This window comes from Oryctolagus cuniculus, chromosome 7, assembly GCF_051225735.1.
Source record: "Oryctolagus cuniculus isolate XC-2025 breed Fujian yellow rabbit chromosome 7, ASM5122573v1, whole genome shotgun sequence".
In the NCBI taxonomy this organism is placed as follows: Eukaryota; Metazoa; Chordata; class Mammalia; order Lagomorpha; family Leporidae; genus Oryctolagus; species Oryctolagus cuniculus.
Genome location: NC_142873.1, coordinates 150,327,578 through 150,354,371, shown reverse-complemented (window position 1 = coordinate 150,354,371; position 26,794 = coordinate 150,327,578). Strand labels below are relative to the sequence as shown.

Below are 26,794 nucleotides of genomic sequence, written 5' to 3'. Positions count from 1 at the left end.
ACGAGAGCCATGAGTGCCCGCACTGCTGGGCCTCCCAGGGCTGTCTCCGACTCACCACGGAATCTGCACGACCACCCTGTGCTACAGCTGTTACCACCCCCATTTAACAGAGGGGAAAAGTGAGGGTCAGAGAGGCCAAGCTGTTCACCCAGGGCCCCACGGGCAGCCAGCGGCAGGGCGGGGGACTCAAACGCAGGGTCCTCTGACGGAGGCCAGGGTCCTGGCGCTCACCACGCTGCCCGGCTCCTGGGACAGATAAGACTGAGACAGGAACAACCCTAACACTAACCAGAAGGCGATAAGAGCCTCCAGGGCAGGCCAGATAAGGGGCCCGGCTTCCTGGGGAAGTCTCTGTGTGAGCAGCACAGGAGGGAACCAGGCAGGGGAAACTGAGTCTCTGAGAGGGAGGGCGCCTGGAAGGCGTGGATGGGCCTGATTCCCAGGTCCTCAGGGGACAGAGCAGCGACCCTGGCCACCCCTCCGGTCCCATCTCCCTCCTCAGCTCCCCGACTGCTGCGCCCTCCCAAGCCCCCGACTGTGGCTCACACAACTTCTGGGGGGGAGGGTCAGCATTACTGGCCCATTTCACAGATGGGAAACACAGGGTCAGAGAGAAGCCACACAGCAGCCTCCCAGTGAAGTGGGCGGCGCGAGAATGACACCACACCCCGGCTGAGCCCCCGGAGCGCCCCCTCCCTGCTGGCCGGGGACAGGTTAGTGCTGCCCCCTCCAGCCTCCTAACAAAGCTCTGCCTCCCACAGCTGTGGGGGGATTTGGTGACGCCCTGCCCAGCAGCAGCCAAGGCATCCTGGCGGCACAGTTGCCATGGAGACACAGGAGCACGCTCCGAGGGCATCGCCCAGTCAGCCTCTCTCATCTGGCCAGTGCAGGCCAAGGGCACAAGTGGGGGCTGGGCCGGACCCCTCCTTCCACGTGCCCCACCCCAAGGCCCCAGGCTGTGTGACAAAAATGGCAACTCCACTGATGGCACAGGCGGCAGGGACACCAGGGAGGTGGCACCATTTTGGCCCCAGAGATTGGAAGTTGGACTAAATATGTAGCCAGGCAAGAAGGGCGGAAAACTCCGGGAAGCAGAGAGTGCGAGGGAAGAAATGGGACAGACAGGGGGACAGAGAGAGGCGGGAGTCCGGGACGAGGGGCTCCGGTTTCCTGAGCCTGCACAGCAGGCCCACCTCCCATCTGGTACTGCATTCACCCTGGGCTTGGCCGCCTGACCCTCTCACCTGCCGGCCCCACAAAACCCACGGAAAATCCCCCAGACTGAGGAGGGAAACTGAGGCTCGGGGTGGTGGTGATGGTGAAGAAACAGCCAAGGGCACAAAGGGAACACGATGCAGGCAGAGGAAGGAGGGGGTGCGGCAGGGATGCAGGGGTGCAGGCACACAGCCAGTGCTGAGCGAGCCCAAGGAAGGCTCAAGGCAGCCAGGCCCAGGAGGCAGAACTCCTCCCTCACCCGCAGGCCGGAGGCCCCTCCTGCCAGCTGCCAGCCATGGGGGCTCATCCCTGACCCCTGAACATCACGCCTAGTGGGAGGAGCACTGCCATTCGCGTGGAGAGTTCAAGTCCCATCCCTGACCCTGGACACTCGCCCACCTGCCCTGGGCCTTCCCTTTAAAGCAAAAGCAAGAGCGCAGAGCGCGGCTGTTCTTCACTAGTAAGCCAAGCCTGCTTAACCTCTCTGGCCCTCCATCTCCTGATCTGAAAACACGGGTCTATTGCTGGTACCCGTCTAGAAGAACCACTTTTCCTCTCCCTGCAAAGCCCCATTTGGGGGCTACCTCTCGCCCCCAGGGTAAAGACAAAGCTCTCCACCCCGGGCTGCAAGAATCTCGGGCTGTGGCCCTGCCACCTGTTCAGCCATGGGGTCATTTTCTCCCATATTCCCTTAAACCATGGAGCCTTTGCACACACCGTTCCCTGCGCCTGGAGTGCCCTTCCCTTCCCACCTAATCAATATCACGCCTGCTTCAGATCGCAGATGAGGGTGTCACACTTACAGGGACATCTTCCCTGAGCTCCTTGTCCAGGCCAAGGCTCCTATTACAGACGCGGGCAGCGCCGGGCTCCGGGCTCCACGGCACGTCGCGGCTACAGTCTGTGATGATTTCACACTGACTCGTATTTATTGAGCACCTACTGGGCCCCAGGCACTGTCCGCAGTACTGCAGGAACAGAGGGAACAAACCAGATACGGTCTCTACGCTCATGGGATTCCCGTTCTATGGGCAGGAGATGAAGAGGGCAGTGCGTGTGCACAGGTGCAGCGGAGGGGAGAGGAGCTGTGCTGGAGGACTGTAGTAGGGCTGGGGCGGGCAGGGCGGCGAAAGGGAGGCGCAAGAGGAGGCAGACGTGCAACTCCTTGCAGTTCCTGTGCAGGAATAGGACTGGCTCCCAGCAACGTGGAGCCGTGGTAGGGTGTGAGCAGGCTGTGACCTGGCTAGACACATTCTAGAAAAACGCTGAGCTGGGGGAGGAGGGGAGGCTGGTGCGGCAAGATGGAGGCTGCACCTTCGTCCAGGTTAGTGATGGGAAGAAGAGGAGGAGGAGGAGGCAGAAGGGACAAAGCCTGGCAAAGGCTGGAGGGCTGAGGGGGCGTCCTGTGACACCTCCACCTCCATTCTGGCAACGGTGCTCAGTGACTGGAGGCTTGCATCAGCCAAGGGCAGCATCAGTGGTGGGGTGGGGGCAGGTGGAGTCCAGGGCGGGAAGAGGCAAAGGCCTTCGGACCACCATAAGATGCAGCTGAGAGAGAGGAAAGTGTCACAGACAGCCTGAGGGACAAATCCAAGTTGAAGGACATTCTTGTTATTGTTTTAGGGGCCAATGCTGTGGTGTAGGGAGTAAAGCCGCCACCTGCAGTGCTGGCATCCCATGCGGGCGCCTGTTCGAGTCCTGACTGCTCCACTTCCCATCCAGCTCTCTGCTATGGCCTGGGAAAGCAGTAGAGGATGGCCCAAGTCCTCCCACCTGCCCCAAGGTGGGAGACCCAGAAGAGGCTCCTGGCTCCTGGCTTCAGAGCAGTGCAGCTCTGGCCATTGCAGCCATCTGGGGAGGGAACCAGCAGATGAAAGGCCTCTCTCTCTCTCTCTCTCTCTCTCTCTCTTTGCCTCTCCTTCTCTCTCTGTGTAACTCTGACTTTCAAATAAGTAAATAAATCTTCAAAAGAATTATTGATTTATTTACTTGAAAGGTGAAAGGCAGAGAGAGAGAGAGAGCGCACTTCCATTTGCAGATTCACTCCCCAGATGGTTGCAACGAATGGGGCTGGGTCAGGCTGAAGCCAGGAACCAGGAGCTCCATGCGAGTCTCAGCAATGTGAGTTGCAGAGGTTTGGGATTTATCACCTGCTACATTCCCAGGCGCCCTAGCAGGAAGCTGGATCAGAAGTGGAGCAGCCCAGACTCGAACCACTGCCTACATGGGATACCTGTATTACAAGCGGTGCCATAACACTGGCCCAAGGTGAAGGACATTCTACAAGATACCTGAGCCAAGGTTATGAGAACGGAAGCAAGTCTGAGAACCTGTCACGGACCAGAGGAAGTGAAGGATTCAGGACAACTAAATGCCACACGGTGTCCGCAGTGAGATGCGGGAACGGAGGGAGGCAGCAGTGTAAAGACTGCAGGGGAGCTCCGCAGTCATGTCCAGCGCTGGCTTCTCGGCTATGACAACGGCGCCACGGGGACGTAAGATGCTGGACATCAGGGGACGCTGGGTGAGGGGATCCAGGAACTCTGCCATGTTGGCAGCTTTTCTGGAAACCTGGAGTTATTCTAGAATTAAGATGCGGCTTTAGAAAAACAGGCTGTAGAATCTCCAGTTCCAGGGACCGAGTGTGCTGAGAGAGGCAGGAGGACGGAGAGGAGGAGTGGGCCTGGGTCTCAGTGCTCAGGTCTGCACCTGGCGGAGCTGGGCCTGGCTGGAAACCCCGGATGTGGGGTTAGGAGGAAGGACAAGCGCGGGGCGGGGTCATTTCTGGAGATGAGGCTTTCCCACTTCCCCACGCGTCCTAAGGGCAGAGGGCAGTGGGTCTGTGCGTGCGAGAACACAGCCGGGAAGCCTTTTCTGCAGTCTCATTTTTCATCTTAAAAATTCCCAGGAACCGGCATTGTGGCGCAGTGGGTAAGTCTCGGCCTGAGAGGCCAGCATCCCACGAAAGTGCCAGCTTGAGTCCCGGCTGCTCCACTTCTTTTTTTTTTTTTCTTTAAAGATTTATTTATTTATTTGAAAGGCAGAGTTACATAGCGAGAGGAGAGGCAGAGAGACAGAGAGGTCTTCCACCTGCTGGTTCACTCCCCAATTGGCCGCAACGGCCAGAGCTGTGCCAATCTGAAGCCAGGAACCAGGAGCTTCTTCTAGGTCTCCCACATGGGTGCAGGGACCCAAGGACTTGGGCCATCTTCTACTGCTTTCCCAGGCCATAGCAGAGAGCTGGATCGGAAGTGGAGCAGCGGGTCTCGAACTGGCACCCATATGGGAAGCAAGCGCTTCATACTAGGGCAGTAACCCACTGCGCCACAGCACGAGCCCCATGCTCCACTTCTGACCGAGCTCCCTGCTAATGTGCCTGGGAACACAGCAGAGGATGGCCCAAGTGCTTGAGCCCCTGCACCTATGTGGGAGATCCAGGTGGCGTTCCTGGCTTCAGCCTTGTCCAGCCCCAGACACTGTGGGCATTTTGGGGAGTGAAATAGCAAATGGAAGATCTCTCTCTCTCTCTTTCTCTCTCCCTCTCTCTGTAACTATGCCTTTCAAATAATTAACAAATCTTTAAAAATAAAGAAAATTCCTGCCAGAAGTGGCAGTCAAGACACCAGTTAAGATGCCCGTGCCTCACATGGGACCCCCTGGGTTCAAGTTTCAGTTCTGCTCCTGACTCCAGCTTCCTGTCAGAGCCAACCCTGGGGGGCAGCAGGTGATGATTCAAGTAGTTGGGTCCCTAGCACCCATGTAGGAGACCTAATTGTATCACCAGCTCCCAGCTCCAGCTGCGGCTATTGTGGGTATTTGGGGAGCAGCAGCAGATCGGGAGCACTCTCATTCTCTCTCTCTCCCTCTCTCTCTCTCTCTCCCCCCTCTCAAATAAAAATTCTTTTAAAATATTAAAAAAAAAGTTTCTCGCCAATTCTGAATTCTACTCTAAAATAGCACCTTCCGATTTTACTGTGAAAGTGTCCCACTCCAGGGTGGCTATGGCAGTGCCGCAGGTAAGCTGCTGGTGGGACACCCACACCCACATTGGAGAGCCTGGGATAGAGTGGCCCCTCACCTGGGAGGCAGTAGGTGATGACCCAAGTACTCAGGACCCTGCCAACCACGTGCAAGACCCAGATGGAGTTTCTGGCCCGGCTCTGGCTATCGTGGACACCTTGAAGAGTGAACCAGTGGATGGAAGCTCACTCGCTCGCTCTCTCACTCCCCTTCTCTGCCACGATGCTTTTCAAATAAATAAATAAGTCATCTTCTTTTAATGGTGTCCCATTGCACTCTCCAGGGAAATCTCACAGACTGGGACAAAAAAAGGCCAAATGCAAAGATGAAGCAGGAGACCTTGAGAAAGTGGACAGAGAAAGGCCCGAGCCTTCTAGAATAACAGCTGGAGAAAAGGAAGGGGAACCAAGGGGTGAGACACCCTGCCAGCAGCTCACATGGTTCTTTCACCTGTTCTTTAACGTCTGGATTCTCAGTTGACACACACTGATTGTGCATATACATGGGGTACCATGTGACATTTCAATGCATGTACACAGTGCGCAGTGCTCAGATCAAATCAAAATCCTCTCCACTATCTGTTCCGAAACAGCAGACAGTCTACACTGAGCTGCTGCCGACCAGGACCCCGTCCTGTGCTACCCAGCACTCCCAGCCTCCCTGCCTGTTCCACGCGCCCCGCACTGCTCATTCTCACAGATGCGCTGTGTAAATATTTGCACACTACTCCACGCCAGCACTGCTCTGGGCAGACACAGCCGGGACAAAACAGTCGGAATCCCTGCCTACATGGATCTGAACAAGCGGAGGAGACAGAGGGAGACAAACAAGTGCTCTCTCGGCTTTAGCGCCATCTTCCTGGAGACCTCCGTGCCGTGAGAGATGAGTGGAGGAAGAAGCGAATGTGGAGGCTGAAGAAGGAAGGTGAGACACAGGTTCAAGTGAACTGCTGGCTGTGCACCTGCGATGGCCAACGACGCAGAGAAAGAAGTGCCGGACCCCAGGACGCTGTCACAAGTTGTTGGACTGCTCAAAAGATCTGGACTTTCCATCCCCAGTGGATCACTGAAACCACCCATGAGACCCACTTTGCTGACACCAAAACAGTCCCTGAGGGCCTTTTGCCCTGGGCCTGTGACATTCTGGACTAGTTCTGTTCTCCATTGTGGCACATGTACAATAAATCCTCTCTTCTGCTGTCTCAGCCGAAGAATAAAAAAAAAAAAAAAAAAAAAAGTCAATTCTGGAGGCTGGGAGATGGGGGAGGGCGCAGGGGGACATGGAGGCAGAGAGGTGGGGGCTGACGAGCGAGGCCTCCCTGAGAGGCGGCACAGAGGTCCTGGCGTGCCAGCCACGGCTGGGGGTGCTCCATCATGGCTCGTGCTTTACAGATGTGTGGGAGTCTCACGGCAGCCAGCCATTCCCTCACGGCCACCTGGTGACCACTCGGCTGAGCCAGGCCCTCTCCAGGGAAGGCGGTGGGAGCCCCCTGCCCACCCTCCCCAGGCCTCGCCGGGATCACTGATTGATTGAATCCATCGCGCCTCTCACGCTCACTAAAACCAGGTTTCCAAATGCTTGCTATCACCAGCCTCTGGGGGTGGGGGGTGGGGGAACCCGGCGGGGATCGGGCACTGGGGCCCGGGCCAGGAGAAGAGGGTGGCGGGAGGGCGTCATCAAGGAATGAGGAACACTCTGCTGCCTCTCCACCGGAAACCTTTGTAAAAACTTTCATTTATTTTCATTTTTATTTGAAAGGTAGAGACAAGGAGACAAAGAAATCTCTCACTCGTGGCTTTTTTTCCTTTTCTTTTAAAACTTACTTATTTTTTTGAAAGGCAGAGTTACAGAGGGAGAGAGAGAGAGAGAGAGACAGAGAGAGAGACAGAGAGAGAGAGGAAGAGATCCTCCACTCACTGGTTCACTCCCCAAATGGCTGCAACAGCTGGAGCTGGAGCCAGGAGCCTGGAAATTCTTCCAGGTCTCCCATGTGGGTGCAGGGGCCCAAGGACTTGGGTCATCTTCTGCTGCTTTCCCAGGCCATAGCAGAGAGCTGGATTGGAAGTGGGGCAGCCAGGACTCGAACTGGCACCCATATGGGATGCTGGCACTGCAGGCGGTGGCTTTACCCACTACTCCACAGCAGCAGCCCCCATGGCTTCTTTTTCCCAAAATTATTTATTTACTTGAAAGGCAGAGCAACAGAGACAGGGGGAGAGACAGAGGGAGAGACAGGGGGAGAGACAGGGGGAGAGAGCGATCTCCCACCTGCTGGTTCACTCCTCAAAAGGCTCCAACAGCTGGGACTGAACCAGGTCAAAGCTGGGAGCCTGGAACTCCATCTGGGTCTCCCACATGGGAGGCAGGGCTCCAAATACTTGGGTCATTTTTTGCTGCTTTCCCAGGTGCATCAGCAGGAAGCTAGATTAGAAGTGGAACACCTGGGGCTTGAACTGCAAGCTGTGTCTTAACCTACTAGGCCGCAGTGCCGGTCCCTCCATCTGTGGGTTTACTCCCCAACTGCTCACAATAGTCGGGGCTGGGCCAGGCTGAAACCAGGAGGCTGGAAATACATCCAAGTTTCCAGGGGTAGCAAGGAGCACCACCTGTTGTCTCACAGAGTGCACATTAGCAGGAAACTGGAATCAGAAGCAGAGCTGGAACCTGACCCCACACACTGATATAAGATGTGGGTGTCCCAAATGGGCTCTTTTTTTTTTTTTTTTTTTTGACAGGCAGATTTAGAAGGCGAGAAAGCAAGAGAGAGACAGAAAGAAAGGTCTTCCTTCCGTTGGTTCACCCCCCAAATGGCCGCTACGGCCGGCGCTGCGCCGATTTGAAGTCAGGAGCCAGGTGCTTCTCCTGGTCTCCCATGTGGGTGCAGGGCCAAGCACTTGGGCCATCCTCCACTGCACTCCCGGGCCACAGCAGAGAGCTGGACTGGAAGAGGGGCAACCGGGACAGAATCCGGTACCCCAACCGGGACTAGAACCCAGGGTACCGGTGCCACAGGCAGAGGATTAGCCAAGTGAGCCGCGGCGCCGGCCCCAAATGGGCCCTTAACTGCTCTGCCAAATGCCTGCCCCCAGAAACCTTAACTGAATCAGGTTTCAAAGAGGTGAGGGGTATAATGGGTCGCACCCTTGAGGCCCTGGGTGGGCAGAGGAAGAGGGGAATGGGGAGTTTGTTGGCCATAGACAATCCCCCAGGGAGAGAAGTCCACCATTGGGTTCTGTCCAGGTGGCCCCTGGACTGGCTGCTCTACTCACAGTCACCCTGTAACTCCTCCATGGGTGCTGGGCTGCTCCTCAGAGCTGAGACCTCATGGGGAACCAGAGGGGCTCTCCCTGCCCCACCTCCCCCACTTCTTGCAAAAGAAAAATCTCAGAGTGGCTGGAATGACTCACATTCCCCAGAGAGGGCCCCACTGGGCTGACTCAGGCAGGGGGAGCCCGTGGTCATTCAGCCCCCCTCCCTGCTCCAGCAGGGTGGCCCTGGGCGGAGGTGCAGGGACAAGTGGCCTATGGACGGCGCCCCTCTCCGGGTGTCGCTGGCACTCCTCGGGCCTAGAGGCTGACTCCCAGCCACCTGGGGATGGCAGGAAGACAGATCGCCAAAGAAGGGAAAAGCAGCAGGGCTGAGATGCCAGGAGAAAGCTCCCAGGCGCTGTGTTCCAGGTTTTGTTCTCTCATGTTGCACAATCGAGGGGCTGGGACCGACTGCAAGCAGCAGTGTTGCGTTCTGGTTCCCATTTCTGCGGAAGCTGACACCGCACACTTTGAGAGGCATCCCAGATGACCATGTGACATACACTGAGTCCAGGGCCATCAAGCTGGTACCCGACAGCTTCCTGCCTCCCTCGTCTTCCCCTGCAGCTCTGCTGAAGGCAGGGACAGAGATGAGCGGGGTCTCTGCCCTCCAGGACTCCCCCTCCGGGGCACAGAGTAAGTCACGGTTAAGGGGCTTGAATACCTGGGGGACTGAACAGTACCAGCACCTGGTCCACTTCTGAGCCTGCTCCCAGCCACCTGTCTACAGCCCCAGAAAGGGTCCCTACCACCTGCTGCCCACCAGCACGGGCCCCAGGTTCTAGCACAGCCTTCTTCCCATCCTCCCTTCCCCACCTCCTCCCTCCTGGCCACACCCGGCTTCTCTGAGCCATAAGCAAAACACCAGGATGCTCCCCAGGGCTGCACAGCACAGACTCATCAGGCAGCCAGAATCCTGGATCCCTCCCCTTGCCAAGCCTCAGTTTCCTCATCTATTAAATGGGTACATACAAGGACTCATCTCTGGTGCTGACTCAGGTAGGACTTTGGCTCAGCTCCAAAGTCACACCTGATAAACCAGAAAAGGCAAAGGGAGCTGTGAGCACAGGCGGTACAAAGAGCGGCTGAGGCTCCGGGGGACCTGGCTTCCCTGTGAAGCCGCCAGGGTCTCTCTTGCCCACGGCCCTCACCTCCAAACTTGCTGCCCATTTCCCCAGCACAAGGCTTTGCTCAGTGGGAGAGCCACTTCTGACTTGTCCCAAACTGGCCTCACCCTGACCCACCAGGGTATGGGGTCCGGGGGAGCTGAGCCCACAGCCCTGCCATGCTCAGTCTCCTGCTGCTTCCATTCCGTGTTCCCAGCCAACATAGCTGCTTCCCAAATGGCCTGCCACACAGCGCCACTCTCCAAGCCAAGACTCCCAGGCAGGGGAGGGGCTGGCAGGAGCCAGCATGGTCCTTGAGCGCTGAGAAGGGCCAATCCCAGCAGAAGACAGGACCCAAGGAGATGGAACAGGTCCCAGGACTAGGGCCTGAGCCCCAAGCAAAGACCCGAATCCTTAGGAAAATGGGGGTGATATGCAGGAGTGAGCGAGGCCGGGAGGGAGGTGGAGAGGCCGGCAGAGCTGAGCCTTTCATATGTCCTCCTCCCAAACGGAGGCCAGCGGGGGAGCAGAAAGCAATCTCCAAGAGCAGCGGCAGTCTGCTTGGGGGGCGGCAGGACCTGGAGTCCCCCTGGGGCAGGGAGGCCCAGCTTGGCAGGGGCCCCGGCTCGGGCCCTGGGTCTTTCTTCCCATGGTGGGGGCACCTCCTTAGATTCTTGGGAAGCCCCCGATCCCCACCCCACAGGGAGGGGCTGTGTGTGTACAAGACTGCAGCCCTGACCCCCACTTCTGCAGAACTCGGTCAAAGCCAGCGAGAGGCGGGGTCCCTAGGGCCTTGGGCTCTACAGAGTCAGAGGTCACAGGGAAGGAATCTGGAGGTCACAGTGCCTCCCTCCCCTCTCTGGCCACATCAAAGCCAGACTTTCCCTTGAAGCAGCCACATACTGGGCATTGTGGGGCAGTGGGGGCGCAGCTGCCGGAAGGCCTGGGAGCTGGACTGCACAAGCAGTTGCAGGCACCTGGGCCCCAGATCGGGGTTCTGGGGGAGGGCTGGGGGCACTGGGCTCCGTGCAGCCTCTGGGCACTGCTGTTTGGCAGCGTGACACCCACAGCTCACGCAACCCTTCTGGGCTCTGGGCTCTCCCTGTCAAAGAAATAGGCTGGACCCTCTGCCCAATCCAAGCTATCACCTGCCAGATGCAGCCCCCAGCGTCTCTGGCTCCGGGATCTGACCCCGGTTCTGCCACTACGAGCTGTTTGCCTCTTGGCCAGTTGCCTGAGCTCTCTGGGCGTCTCATCCACTGGACGTGAAGACGGAACTACTGCTGTAGACTTGGCCGCGAGGTCTTCATCACGGCGCTGGAAGTCTCTCGAGGCCCCTGCCTCCCTCTGCACCAGTTCCTCCCAGCAGGCGATGTCCCGCTGGCTGAAGTAACAAAGCAAAATGCCCTGGACAGTGCTGGGCCCAGAACAGACATGGATCAAAGCGGGATTTCTGAAGCACGCTCTGTGGGCCACCAGTGTCAGAGTCAGGGAGCCTGCCGGGAACACAGGCTCCTAGATCCGACTTACTGGGTCTGAGTCTCTGGGATGAAAGCAATGAACTCTGGGGTTGTAACCAACACCCCTGATGCTCCCACAATCCGTGCAGTTGGGGCTGACATTGTGGCATAGCAGGTATAGCCACTGCCTGGGACACCAGCATCCCATATAGGCACCGAGCATTGTCCCAGCTGTTCCTCTTCTAATCCAGCTCTCTGGATTAGCAGTAGAACATGGTCCAATTGCTTGGGTCCCCGTATCCACATGGGAGACACGGAAGAAGCTCCTGGCTCCTAGCTTCAGTCTGGCCCAGTCCTAACCATTATGGCCATTTGAGGGAGTGAACCAGTGGATGTAAGATCTCTGTCGGTGTCTCTCCTTCTCTCTCTCTCTGTAACTCTGACTTTCAAATATGCAAAAAATATATATATATATGTAAACATATAAACATATATATATATATATATATGAAGCGCAGGGTCTGGCGCTGTGGTGTAGCAGGTAAAGCTGCCACCTGAAGCGCCAGCATCCCATATGGGCACCGGTTCTAGTCCCGGCTGCTCCATTCTGATCCAGCTCTCTGGTATGTCCTGGGGAAGGCAGTAGAAGATGGCCCAAGTCCTTGAACCTCTGTACACCCATGGGAGACCCAGAAGAAGTTCCTGGCTCCTAGCTATGGCCTGGCCCAGCCCTAACCATTGTGGCCATCTGGGGAGTGACCAGAGATGGAAGTCCTCTCTCTGCCTCTCCTTCTCTCTATATAACTCTTTCAAATTAATAAATAAATCTTTAAAAAAAAAAAAAACAACAGCGCAATTGCTGTGGCCTCAGGTTTGGTACCGCCACCCTGCGACTCCTGGCTGTCCCCGCGACAAGCAGAGACGAGGGGAGAGCCTTTGGCACCAGGGAGGTGCCTGGCCTACCAGAACCTAGGGTGGCATTCTTGCTGACGGCACAGATCCCGGAGTGAAACAGATCCAGGTGCAAGTCCAGTCCCTCCACTTTCTTGCTGAGCTGCGTGACGCCTGGCTCAACCTGTGGGAGTCCCTCCAGCATGCTGAACATGGCCACAAACACCCCTCCCTGCAGGGGCTGTTGGAATGACCCGAGCAGGTGCTTTATGCAAAGCATGTTCCAAGTGCTGGGGGTGGGGTGGGGGGGACCACGGGAAACCCAGCAGGAGAGGCTTCACTGTCTCCCCTTGCCTGGCACAAGTGCGGCTGCAGTGAAATCCACGCGTCCTCAGACACCACGAGCCCTGGCCATCCAGAGAGGCAGAGGCCCTACCTGCAAGGCTGGCCAACCGCCAAACACCCTTGCAGAAGGGATCGGACGAAGTGGAGTCTGTGGCTGACAGAAGCAACAGCTCAATGGGAAAAAGGCAGGAAGAGCTGTCCAGGGCTCCCGCTGAGTGACCAGGGCCCAGACAATCCCACGACCCAAGACCAGCCTTTGCAGAGAGAGCAGAGCCAAGTGCACCACGGAGGGGCCCGCACAGACTCCAGGGCCAGACTGCCCAGGGTTAAGTTCTTTGTTGTAAAATGGTCTAATGTATTAATTCATTTATTTTTCTTTGCAAGGCTGAGAGACAGACACACACAGAGAGATCCTTCATTTGATGGTTCACTCCCCACATGCCCACAACAGCCAGGGCCTGACCAGGCTGAAGCCAGGAGTTTGGAACGGAACCCGGGTCTCCCACACAGGTGGCAGAGGCCCAAGCGCTTGAGCCATCGTCTGCTGCCGCCACGCTAGCAGGAAGCTGCCAGAAGCGGAGCCAGGAGTGGAACCAGGACTGACAGGGATGTGGGTGTCCCAGGATGTGGGTGTCCCAAGTGACTACTAAACCCACTGCACTGCAACTCCCCACGCCCACATTCTGATTCCAACCCTCTGGGCTCTGCCTGGCTAGCAAACTCCTACCCCTACTTCAAGACCCAAGTCCAACAGCCCCTCTCTGGGCCAGTTTAGTGATGCATCCCTTTGGGTTGTCAAAGGCCTCCTGCCTGCACACTCATCAAACACAACTCAGAGGTTCACCTGCTGGCCTGTCTACTCTCCCACAGGCCTGGGTGCTTCCAGGAGGGTGCACCCAGATGTCCTCGGCATGAAGAAGAAGTTATACCAGAGACAAGAGAGAGAGAGAAGACCCCTGAAGAGGGCAGATGTCCTAATCTCTGTTGACCTTAACCCCCGTTCCACTTCCCCATAGGTACTGGCAAGTCTGGGCAGGCATCCAAATCTCTGTTCACCATAGGTGTAGACACGTCTGGGTAGGTTTTCTGCAACCCCCCCTCTCCCAGCACACCCTCCCCCTGCCACCCACCTCCTGGCTCAAGTTCTCCTTAAGCACAGTCCCAGGTTCCTCATGGGTGGTCCTGAGTCCAGCAGGCTGCAACTGAAGCCCGCCAAAGCTGCAGCTGTTAATGCACAATGCTGCAGACCTATAACTACTGGAAGGGACCTGGATCAGAGGCCCAGTCTTGGAGGTGATTCCACTGGGCCCATCGACGTTAATAAGTGGCTTCTGCTGATCCTCCCCCCAGCCTCTGGTACCTGTTTGCACTAAGGGGATTTCCCCAACCCAGCTTTCTGTAACAAGCAAGCCTTGGTCCACCTTGACCTCCAACTCCCTCGCCCCTCTGCCTCCCGTCCAATCCCTGTTCCTGCCCCTCGGTCAGCTCCTCGTTTCCTGGGGTGTGCGCTTCCAGACGCCCCTTCCTGAAGGCCCGCACCTGCTCATCCCGGTGCTGGAGCTGAAGGCGGGTACCCAGGAAGACCCCACTGGCTTGCTTCTACCCTTTGCCGGCTGCACAGGGTTCCCGGGGAAGGAGAGGCGCTCAGGACTTGATCGCACCTGCTCACAGAACTGGGGGGCGGAGTCCGCTGTGGAGGAAGCGCCACAGCCCCTGCGGGGAAGAACTTGGCGCCGGCGGCCAACCTGCCTGGGGCTCCAAGCCGTCTCTGCCGCGCGCTGACTGTCCTTCAGTTTCCTCATCTGTATAACAGGGATCGTTGTACTAAATAACTCACAGGGTTGATGTGAGGATTAAGTGAATTTATAACAAAATATTTAGCAATGTCCCTGGCACACAGCGAACGCTCAATAACACCATTATTACTAAATTACCGCTAAGACGGACAAACACTACAGGAAACAAAGAACAAAAGTTGTATCATCCCCGCCACCCACCCCCAGGGGAACAGTGAAGTGGCAGCAATCCCAAAAAGCCTTCCAGGCACCAACTTGCCCAGCCCCAGGCCATCCAGAGAATCTCAAGGCCATTTTTAAAAAATCAATTCACTGACTTGAGAAGCAGAGTGAAAGAGAGACAGACAGACAGAGCTCCCACCTGCTGGCTTACCCCCCAAGTGCCCCTGATGGTTGGGGCTGAGCAGCCAGGAGCTGGGAACAAATTCAAGCCTCCCACGTGTGTGGCAGGAGCCCAACTACTGGACCTCTCACTGCTGCCTCCCAGGGTCTGCTCTGGGAAGCTGGAGTCAGGAGCCAGAGCCAGCACTTGACCACAGGCACTCTGCTGTGGGACATGGGCTTCTTAACTGCTAGGCTGAACACCTAACCCGTTAACAAAATGTTTTTGAAATTCAGTATCAGGTCCATTTTGCCCTAAGTTCCTCCATGGACTGCACCTGTCCCTCCGCGCCTTCTCCCACCCAACTCCCCACTCGGGGCATGGTCATCTGTCACTGTGCCACCCCGGGCACAGTCGTCTGTCTCTGTGCCAGACAGGCTTACAGCATGGCTTGGCCCAAGGGCCCGAGAAGGGATTCTGGGGGCCTGTTTCACCAGGAAAGCAGCTCTCCATTGCCCATGGTGCGAATCCCCAGACAGCCCAAGTCCTTGCAACCCCAGTCTTGCCAGGTGCCGGGAATGCAGAGAGAAAGACGCCGGGCTCTGCTCCAGCGGAATTCTGTACCTCAATAAATCAGTCAATATTATGAGGCACTTAACGTATGGCAGGCACCAATCCTGGCCCCTCTCAAGAATCCCGTGGCTTCTTCAAGCCACCTGCGACAGTCTGGCACTAGCACCCTACCCACTTTCTTTATGCAGACACAGAGGCTGTGAACTTAGTCATGCGCCCGAGGCTGCTCAAGGACACGGCAGAGCTGGCCTGGGCCAGAGCTGGGGCTCCTGGCCTGCGTCAGCGCAGGGAGAGGAGACAGAGCAGAAACCTCAGCCCCAGGCGGCCTTGAGGGAGGGCAGTCCAGGGCAGAGACAGCGGGAGGTGGGGAGGCAGGGACCCGGGGAGGCAGGGACCCAGGACGGCGGGGCAAGGGCAGAGGGATGGCCGCAGGTACCAAGAGCAGCTTTGGAAAAGCGGATCGGGCCTAAAGGGTTTGAGACGTGCGCCAGTGCTGTCATCAGTGCCACCCACTCCTCCGCACAGCACGGAGCGCGCACTGCACCTGCTCTCTGAGCCGATCTTTCCAGGTTTAACATCTGGGACCCCCTGGAGGGAGGGGGCTGGCCTCGCTTCACAGATGGGAAGCCCAAGCCTCAGAGAGGAAAACTCACCTGCTATGAGGTCCCCTACAACCAAGGAGTTCAAGGTGCATCCAGGGTTCAAGCTCAAGTCAGTCCTAGGCCCCTGCTCTTAGCCGCTAGGCCACACGGCAAGGGACAAGCACTGCCGGGTGCGTGGTAGGGATCTGATGCAGAACGCGGGGAGCCCTGGGTTTTGCCCTGGGCATGCATTTAGTGTCCTGCTCCCCAGTTCGGGAAGACGCACGGCTGCAAGCCAGCCTGGGCCATGTGTGGGCCTGGGTGCTGGGGTGCTGATGTGATCAAGGCCCTGAGTGAAAGGTGTCTCAACCCTAACGGGGAAGTACAGTGAATGAGTCACAGCGAGACAGCCAACGCCAGCAACTTCCTCACCTCCCCTGCCCACCCGTGCTCCTCAGAGCTGGAAACCCTGCGAGTGAAGCCCACACGGACCACGCTTCCCAGCTCTCACGAGGCTCCCAGCGGCAGAACCACAGGAGCAGGAGCCACAGCCGCCTACCAAGGGTCTGCTCTGTGCACTGACCCAAGAGCTCCATGACATGACACCAGTTATCAGCCGCTTTTTCCAAGGTGGTTATGGGAAAGGTGTTATCATCACCCATTTCACAGAGTGGAAAACTGAGGCTCAGAAATGCTTACTCACCAAAGGTCACCTAGCTAGGGCCAAGTGGCAGAGCCAGGACCAGAAACTACATCTGTCTGGCTCTAAGAACCACATGTTTGGGGCCAGCATTGTGATGTAGCAAGTTAACCTGCTGCCTGCAATGCCAGCGTCCCATATTGGCATTGGTTCAAGTCCTGGCTGCTCCACTTTTGATGCAGCTCCCTCCTAATGCACCTGGTAGGGAAGAGAAAGATGGCTCAAGTGCTTGGGCCCCTGCACCCATGTGGGAGACCTGAAAGAAGCTCCTGGCTCCTGGCTTCACCCTGGCCCAGCCCAGGCCATTGTAGCCATTTGGAGAGTGAACCAGCAGATGGAAGACCACTCTCTCTGTCTCTACCTCTCTGTAATTCTGCCTTTCAAATCAATCAATCAATCAATCTTTAAAAAAAAAAAAAACACTTTTTAAAAAAATTATTTGAAAGGCAGAGTTACAGAGAGAGAGACAGAGACCTTCTATCATCTGCTGCTTCCCTCCTCAAATGCTGCAGTGGCCAGGTTGGGCCAGGCCAAAGCCAGGAGCCAGGAGCTTCATCCAGGTCTCCCACATGGGTGCAGGGGCCCCAGCATTTGGGCAAGAACTTGCTGCTGCTTTTCCAGGTACATTAGCAGGGAGCTGGATGGGAAGTGGAGCAGCCAGGACTCGAACCAGTGCTCAGATAGGATGTTGGTACATAAGTAGTAGCTGTACCCACCACACCACAATACCAGCCCCTAAGTCCCACTTATTAAGCAGAAAGGGCACTAGATTCAGAGTCCACAGGTCAGGGCCCAAGCTTGCTGTGTGGCCTCAGGCCAGTCCATTTTCCTTTCTGAGACTTTGTCTCCCCATAGGGACGCTGGTCCAGATGACAACACTCCTATTCCCACTCACACACTGCGACCTCTCATGCCCTCCTTCCCCCTGCCCACTACACCGGAACCCAGTGGGAAGCGAGTAACCACACCGAGGATACTTGGGCAAGGGATGATGAGGTCACCTTCCTGCGGCCACCTTCTGCTGAGACCAGCTCAGCACAGCCTGGAACCACAAAGCCACAGAGAATTTCCTCCGGGCCAGCATGGGTACAGCAGTCCAGAGGGCAGAGGGCTGGGCACCCGCTTGCACCATCACTCCTCTGCCCCACTGCTCACAGGGATGGGGTGATAGAACCGTGGTGGCTTTGAGAGAACCCCTGGCTCACCCCGGGAAGCAGAGCTCAGGTGGGGTTTGATGGACAGGTCTGCCCCGCCCACCCTGCCCTGGGCCAGGGGCATCTCCAAGCATCTCCAAGCATCAGGGACACATGCTGACTTCTCCCCATCCCCTCAAACAGATCCTGGAGAAGCCCCCTGGGCCCCAGCACAGGTGAACATGGAGCCCCTCTCACCTCTCCCCTGGCACTGGCCTCCCTGCCTCACTCCTGTCCCCTACAGCCCACCCCCCACACAGCCACCAGGGCCTCCCCAGTGCAAACCACAGGGCGCCACCTCTGAGGGGCCTTCCAGAGGCTTCCCATCACTTTTTTCCTTTTTTTTTTTTAAGATTTATTTATTTAATTGTTTGTTTGAAGTTCAGAGTTACACAGAGAGAGAAGGAGAAGCAGAGGGAGAGAGAGGTCTTCCATCCGCTGGTTCACTCCCCAATTGGCTGCAATGGCCAGAGCTGCGCCGATCTGAAGCCAGGAGCCAGGAGCTTCTTCCAGGTCCCCACACAAGTGCAGGGGCCCACGGACTTGGGCCATCTTCTACTGCTTTCCCAGGCCTCAGCAGAGAGCTGGACCGGAAGTGGAGCAGCTGGGGCTAGAATCGACACCCATATAGGATGCGGGCACTGCAGGCGGCGGCTCTACCCCCTATGGCACAGCACTGGCAACTTCCCATCATTTTCACAATGAAACGCCAACTTCCCCCGGTCCCTATGCCACCTTCCCACCCCTTTCCCCTGGCTGTCTCTGCCCAGCCATATCGGCCTTCCTGCGCCCCCACTTGCCAAGTTGCTTATTTCTGCCTCAGGCCCTTTGCACGGGTTGTTCTGTCTGCTGGGAACTCCACCCTGCCACGTCTGTGCCCAGCTGGTCCCTCCTTAAGCTCCAGGACTCAGCTCCGGCCACCCACCTGGAGCAGCCTCCCGCCCCTTGCCGCCATCGCCCCATTTTCTCTTCTCTCTGGGGAGATCCTTCGGGTGGGTGGCTTGGGTTGCTGGCTTCATCTCTGGCTTCCTTCCCTAGAATGTGGCTCCTCGAGGGCAGGGTCTGGCTGCCTCGCTGCTCTGTCTGCACAACGAGGGAGGCCTTTCTTGGGCCCCACGACACCCTGCAGGTGCACCCAGAGCGGCGGTGAACGGCTGCAAGACACAGAGCCAGGGAAGGGCAGGATCCACGGTGCAAGGCTGCCTCTGCCAGACCTACTGGGTGGGGCTCCCTTGGCTGGGTGGGGGTCTCACCCCAGGAGGTCTGATGCACCACGAGTCAGGGAGGGAGGGGAGCAGGGCTGAGGAGCCGCCCCACTCCTACCAGCAGTCTTCCCGCAGAGCTCTGGGAGGCAGGACAACAGGGAAGTGGGGAGCTCAGGCCATGGGAGCAAACAGTGCCCGTAGTGGGGTCCCAGAGAGCTGGGAGCCCGCAACACACCCTGCGTTCTGCAGAAAGGGAAAGGGCAGGAAGGGACTTGCTCAAGGTCAGCCAGCCGATCCCTTGTAGACCCTTGTGACCCAGGGTCTCCGGGCCCGGGACCCCTGCCCTGCCCTGGGTAGCACCGGGTAAAGCCCAGGGTCTGGACGGGATGCCAGCTCTGAGCTGCCAGTCCCTAGGGGGAGGGGCCAGGCAGCTGAGCAGGCCCGAGGCATTAGGGCTGAGGAAGGATGCACATTCCCTCCTTCTTTTTTTTTTTTTTTTTTTTTTTGACAGGCAGAGTTAGACAGTGAAAGAGAGAGAAAGGTCTTCCTTCCATTGGTTCATCTCCCAAATGGCCACTACGGCCAGGAGCCAGGTGCTTCCTCCTGGTCTCTCATGTGGGTGCAGGGCCCAAGGACTTGGGCCATCCTCCACTACCTTGCTGGGCCACAGCAGAGAGCTGGACTAGAAGAGGAGCAACCGGGACTAGAACCAGCACCCCAACCGGGACTAGAACTCAGGGTGCCGGCGCCGCAGCGCCAGCCTCATTCCCTCCTTCTTTCAAAACACACTCTCCGAGGGCAGAGATCAATGACATACCCTGAACGTGCAGCATCCAGAGGGCAGGGAGTGCCTAGGGCTGTGGAGAGACAGGGCAGGTGCTGGAGTGCATTGGGCTGAGGCCCTGCATTCCACAGAGCGCGCACGGGGTTCAAGTCCCAGCTACTCTGCACTGCCGGTCCGGCTCCCTGCTAACGTGCCTGGAAGGCAGCAGATGACGGCTCAGGTCCTGGGTCCCTGCCACCCACGTGAGAAACCCACATAAAGTTCCTGGCTTCTGACTTTGGCCCGGCCCAGCCCTGGAGACTGGGGGCATCAGAGAACCAGTGGAAAGAAGATTCAATCTCTCTCTCTCTCTCTGCCTTTCAAATAAATAAATATTTAAGTATATATAATATATATAAATAATATAATATATAAGAAAACCCACGTAACAGTGACCCTCAGAGCCAGCTTGCACACTGCTAAGATGTTCCCGAGAGCAGTGAGTGCTTAGTCTGCAAAGAGCAGTCCCAAACCGGGAGCCACCCGTGTCACACACGGACAATGGCCTGTGCATCCACCGAACACAGCAGGACTCAGCTGGAAACGGAGCAGACACTGGCACAGGTGACAACACCAGACCTCAAGAACTCTCAGTACTTACAACACCACCCGGTGCCTCACAAACCTGTATGATTTTCAAGGGTCAGTTAAATGTTTTTTAAAAAGCAACAGGAGTGAGTGTTTGGCACCGCGGTTAAGATGCCCCTTGGGGGTGCCTGCATTCCACACAGCAGTGCTTAGCTTGAGTCCCGGCTCTGCTTCCTGGTAACATGCGCCCTGGGAGGCAGCAGGTGAGGGCTCAAGTGGACAGATTCCTACCACCCACGTGGGAGACCCAGAGGGAGTTCCAGGCTTCTGATTTAGGCCTGGCCCAGTCCCAGGTAGGCATTTGGAGAGTGAACCCGTGGACAAAAGCCCTCTCCCCCCCCCTTGCTTGCTGCCTTACAAATAAAATTAAAATAAATAATAAATAAAAGGTTAAAGACAACAAACAGGCGGAGCTGAAGGAAACCTGACCCAACAGAGTGTATGCCTACGGATCATGCAGATCAAAGTCAAAGCCAGGCCACACTGCCTGGCACAGAAGGCACTTCAGTGACGGCCTCCTGCAGGGCCACTGGGTGGGGATGGGGGGACAAAGGAACGCACATTTGCAAACACAGAGCTGCAGAAGATGTGCACCCCTCACCTGTGTGACCCCTCCCCTGTGCGACCCCTCCCCTGTGAGCCCCTCACCTGTGACCCCGGCTGCACAGCCTCCACCCTCAGGGCAATGCCTGGCCTCCGTGGCATAGTCCCAATGGTCCCCACACCCACAGCCGCTCCCAGCCGTGGAGCCCCGCATGTGCCAGCACCAGGCTGGGTTCTTTGCAAACAGAATCGTCCTGTCCTATCTGTATGAAATGGGCCCTAGGAGCTCCATAGGCAGAGGAAAACAAAGAGGTGACTACCTTCCGAAGTGACAGCACAGCGCCACGGAGCCAGCCCCAAAACCAAGCTGTGCCCACTGCCTGGGGGTCGCCTCTCCCTGCCCTCCCGTCCCACACTGCCTGCTTGGACCCCTCCCCTGGAAGCTGTCCCTCCCCGCCCCCAGAGCTGGAGGGGCAGCTCCTGTGTGTGCTGGACTGGGCTTCTGCGACAGAGCTGCCTAGGAAATGCGTCCTTCCTCCCCTGACGCCCTCCCTCACCCCTCTCACGGCCACACATCTGAGGTCAGCACGGGCTTGGACCTCTGCCCAGGAAGAAGGGACTCCAAAGCCGGGCAGCTGGGAGTGCGGGCTTGGCTAACGGGCCTTCTTAATCCCTGGGCTCCCCCAGCCCAGCTGTGGCCCGAGTGCCAGGAGGGCGGGAGCACAGAGGCCCCACCCTTGGCTCCAGTTCCCGAGTGATGTAACCCACGCGGGGCCAGGATCCCGAGGCTCATAAAGCACTTATTGAGAACAACAGGTCCCCCCACCCCACCCTGTGCGCGCATGCGTGTACACACACACACACACACACACACACACTGTATTCTGTTGTTATGCTGAGTGCGGTGAGCATCTCCCATTCATTGTCACTGCCCAGCGCCACCAGAGACCATTAGGATCCCATTCCACAGAGGCAGCAAGGAGGGGGTGGCCCAGAGAGGTCAAGCCAGGCCCGCATGACCAGGAGCCTTGCTGGCCATCCTACAGCCACGGCTCAAACACTTGGGGTCATCCGTCCTATCTTACAGATGGGAAGACTGAGGCCCAGAAAGGGAGAGGCCCCTTGAACTGTTAGTGGCAGAGCTTGGCTGGAAGCCAGGTCTCTACCCTTGGCCTTGCTTTCAATTACAGGCCAGAGCCGCTGCAAAGCAGGCCAGGCAGGCCACATGCACCTGGACCGGGAGGGAGGAGGCTCAGGTTCCAGGCAGAGGTAAATATTGACAGGGCTGTGTTTACACTGCAACCCGACTCCTCCTGGCTCCGGCCCAGCCTCGGAGGCCAGGGAGCCAGGGGAAGGAAGCTGGAAGGTGGAGGCTGGGTGAGGAGGATGTGGGGAAAGTGACTTCTGGGCCAGGGGTGCTCTTGCTCGCCCTGCTAATAGCGGTCTGGGTCAGAAAGCCTGGGACGTCTCCAGCAAGGGGACCCTGGGCAGTACCCAGGCCAGGGAGATGGGTGCGTGGTCTGGGGGTACCCAGCCTGGGCTCAAGTCCTAGCTCTGCCCTGACTGGCAGGGGATACGCTAGCAGTCCAAGACGTCGGGGGGGGGGGAGGGGCAAGGCTCTGCTAACCTGCTAACCACGGAGCGGAGCGCAGGACAAAGGTGAGAGGTGAATGGCCAGCCCCAGCGTGCTCCCGAGGCCTGCGGCTCCTGCCACGGGGCAGGGCGGGCAGGGGCTCTCCCAGGAAGGCCAACTTTCTCCTAAATTCAGTGGGAATAGCTTAGAATCTTGAGGAATCAGGAGGCCCACCCAGGTCCAGTCCCTAATTCCTAGGTGACCTAAGTCTTGGCTTTCACAGCTCGAAAGCAGGGATGCCCCACTCCCTGGCGTCAAGGTGGCCATCAGAGCGCACCTGTGAGTGCCGGGGACACAGCGGCTGCTCGCGTAGCCCCTTGGACCTAGGTGGCGGCTCAGGCCCCTTTAATGCAAGTCCTCTGCTGCGGCCAGAGGCTCGAGCAGGCAGGCCCAACTCCCTCTCAAGCCCTCGGGTGGCCTAACTGTTCTAGAAATGCGCTTCTCTGTGTAGGCCCCCTCCCAAACCCCAGGAGCCCGTGTGGAGGAGGTACCAATCCCTAAATTACCAGTGGGGCAGGAGCCAGGCGCTGGCCACCCAGCATCACCCTGGCAGTGGGTGCAGCTGCGGCCACCCGTCCACTAAGCTCGGTGCCCCCACCCCTGCCGTGACTCTTCGAGGACTGCTGAGCCCTTCCTCATGGCTAGCCCTCCCCTGGGCATTGCCACCTCTTGTGGCCCTGGCCACGATGACTGGCATGGCATCCCAGGCTGGTACTCGCCACTTTTCCTTCCTGCTCTAGTAGATCCAAGGCCCCGGAAGCCAGCAGCCTGGCTGGTTATTTGCCTGGGAGGAGGGCACGGGGGTGTGAGGCAGGGTCCTGCCGGTGCTACCCTAACGGGTCCCCTGCCTGCAGCAGCTCTCCCCCTACCCTTTCTTCATAAAGAGCCCGCATCATCTCAAAATGCGAACCTGACCAGGTCACTCCCCTCACTCTAAACTCCTGAGTGGCTCCCCATTGCCCTTAGGACGAAGCCCAACTCCTTCACCCAAGTGCACGAGTCCTCGGCCACCTCCCTGGCAGCCGCCCCTGCTATCTAGAGGAGCCCGTTCCTGAAGGCACCATATTCCGGGATCCTGCAGGGGCCCAAACGCTCTTCCCTGCGCCTCTGTTTAGGCTGCAGCTTGAATATTGTATCCTCAGGGAATCTCTTGTGATCCCAGTTCCCCTCTGCTCCGGCAGCCCTCCTGTCTCCAGGGCAACAGTAATGGTCCTTGTAATTTCTGCTCTGCACCTGCTGTCGGAAGAGGCGCCTGTGGGTCGGGTTCGCACTGCCCACAGCCCCAGCCCTAGTACTCCGCCAGGCAGATTGCTGGGTGAATGGATGAACGGAGCACTTTAGCCATGGCAGGGGTGCTCCCTTAGTCAACTAAAGAAAAATAACTGGGACAGGTGTTGTGGCACGGTGGCACAAGCCCACGCTTGGGGCACCCACATGCCATTATCTGCTGGAATCCCGGCTACTCTGCTTCCAATCCAGCTTCCTGCTGATGCACCTGGAAGCCAGCAGGGGATGGACCAGGTACCCGGGCCCCTGCCACGCACATGGGAGATCCAGATGGCGTTTCTGGCTCCTGGCGTCAGCCTGACCCAGCACTGGCTGTTGCAGGCACGATCTCTCTCTTTCTCTCCCTTTTTGCCTTTCAAATAAAATATATAAATAATTTTTAAAAACCTCTCAATCATTTAGAAATAGAGAGAGGAAAAAATCGAGCTGAAGAGCCGAGTTGTAAACATTTGCTGGCGGTTCCTGCCTCACACAGACATGGACACTGGGCAAGCTGGTCCGGTCCCAAGTGACGCCCGAAACATTCAGATCCTGTTCCTCTCCTCACACCACCCGTCTCTGCAGTTTCTGTCTGGGAAATGATGTATTTACTCTTAAAAAAAAAAAAAAAAAAAAAAACAAAACAAAAAAAAACAATATCTTTGTTTACCCACAACCAACTGCAGCAATGCAAGGAAACGTGAGTAACCCAGTTACCAGCACAGCACTGGTGCCCAGGGGGAGGGCATGTTCTGGGAACCCCGCAGAGTGGCTCTGGGGCCTGTGGCTCCCCTCCCACCCTCCAGCAAGGACACATGCCCTCACTCTTAACAGTTTCTGCATCCACTGCACCCTCTGCTATCCCAAGGAGCAAATCTGCCCCACTGGGCAGGAAAGGGGCATGGATGGATGACCCAAGGTCACACGGGATTCCAACGCTGCACAGTCAAGGTCATACCCAACCCCCACTCCAGCCTAAACTCAGCCCCCAGCTTGGAAGGTGAAGGAACATTCTCAAGGCACTACTATGGCAGATCACCTGACCCATGTGCCTGGTTCCTGTTCCAGCCCTCTGGGAGGTTGGTACCTGCTCAGGCTCTCTCTTGCTCTGTGACTCCTGGCCACCCCCCAACCCGCGTGCATGCACACCCCCGCTCTGTGCCTGCTGCTGGGTGGTCTGAGGACAAGCACAAGCAGGAGACATAGGCTGGAGTAGGGGTTCCACCCAGGGCTTAAGAGCAGCCTGAGGCTCTGCCAAGGGGGAGAGACCTGGGCCGGGAGCTGGGGGCCCAGCAGGGAGCCTCAGCGGGACAACAGGAAGCACCCTTGGGGCGGGGAGGAACCCTGGAGGGGCGGGGCCACTGAGTTTGTTTAACACCCACAGAGCAGGGGATCCAGGGAACAAGCACTGGCAGTCCTGGGTCACCCCAGCTCAGGAGGACATCGGTCCAGGGCCCAGTGTTTAGAGCAAACCAAAATGACAAGGGCCGAAGAGGCCTGCCGTCAGCCTCCACCCCACCCACTCAAGTGCGTCAGCAAGGACGGTGGGGACGCCACCCCAGCCCGCCTCATGCCCTCGTGCTTGGCCCTGCCACCGCTCTAGCACGCCCACTTTCTCCTCCTCCAGCCTCACGGTGGCCTTTCCTGTGCCCTCACACCTTGGGTCTTCTATCACTCAGGTCGCATCTCTCCGGCCAGGACGGCACCCTTGTGTAGCAAGACAGCTCTTCTAGACAGGCTACCCAGCTAGGCCTGGGTGGAGAGCGCCAGACCACAGGAAGCACAGTGTTTTCACGGCTCTTCCTCCTCCTTTGCATAGGGTTTGGCACACAGCAAGTACTCAGCACATCTCTGCTGAGCTGCGAACTGTCCTGGAAGCACCACTGTGCTGTCTTTCCCCCACCAACAGGGCCGACTTTAATCCTTCTTCCAGACCAGCAAACAGGTCAGACGGCAGGGAGAACTTCCCACCCAGAGCTCAAGGCTGCGAAAGAAAGGCAGCAGCTGCTCTCGCAGCGCCCGCTCATGGGGCCACCTCAGGAGGGCGCTAACCATCCCTCGGGAGGGTGAGCGCTAACGTCCCATCTCACAGAAGAGGAACCTGGAGCTCAGGGCGACAGAGCCACAGGACCAGACATCCTGTGTGGGACTGGAGGAGCCGGGACTCAAACCCAATCACCTGATCCAAAGCCTGGGGTCTTCCCAATGGGCTGGGAAACCCCTCAGGCTGGCAGGCTCTGAAAAGTGTCCCCAAAGGCGAGAAAGAAAAAGTCTTCTTTCTGAGTGACTTGGACCGGGCTGGGCTGAGAGGCAGTGTGGAGGATGAAACCACAAAGCCTAACGCTCTCACCTCGCCCCTGCATAACAGGTAGCGCGTGGCTTGCCACCCAAACCATCGAGCAGGGGCGAGTTCTAACCCAGGGGATGGGTGCGGTCCAAGATGGTCTCTAAGCAGCCTCTGACGCAGTACAGCGCTGGACTCTGGAGAGGCCAGTGTGGTACCCGAGGGTGGAAGGGACTAGCCGGGTAAGAAGACAGGACAAAGTGGAAGGGCAGATTAAGCTGCTGCTGGTGATGCCAGCATCCCATTTCAGACCGGCAGTTCGAGTCCCAGCTGCTCCACTTCCAATGCAGCTCCTGGCTAATGACTGCGTCTGGGAAGGCAGCAGATGATGGTTCAAGTCCTTGGGCCACTGCCATCCGCATGGGAGACCTGGATGGAGTTCCTGGCTTTCCGGCTTTGGCCTGGGCCAGCCCTAGCTGTTGCAGATATTTGGGAAGTAAAACAGCAGGTGGAAGATCTCTGTCACCATGCCTTCCAAATAAAAATGTTTAAAGGTGGGGGAGGGGGGCTAGGTACTTGTGGGGAGTGGGGCTGGAAAGGAAGTTGTCCCAGGCACAGCAAGGGCTGGCCTGGGGGTCCTACCCGGTTCTTACCCGGGCATCACAGAAATCACTGACACATGCCCTCAGGCCCCACGTGATTTGTACCCATTTCACAGGACACTGACCAGGACTGGGAGAGAGAACCCGAGGGGCCTGTCCATGGGAAAAGAAGCCACACAGGAGGCCGCCTCCACCCAGGGATGGAGAGGCAGCAACCAGGCCCTGGGCTCTGGCGCCACAGACCTCCCTCCTCCAAACAGCCCTCCAACGGCCCAGCCTGGAGCTAGCAATTTCTGTCCTGTAGAGACCCCCATGAAATTCCTCCCCTGGACAACTCCCC

The 26,794-nt window shown here is 57.7% G+C and overlaps 1 protein-coding gene across 3 annotated transcripts in view; it reads right to left on the bottom strand.

Annotated features, from left to right (window-relative positions):
• ECE1 (endothelin converting enzyme 1) overlaps positions 1-26,794 on the bottom strand; it is a 112,454-nt gene that overhangs the window by 84,859 nt on the left and 801 nt on the right. The window lies entirely within an intron of this gene.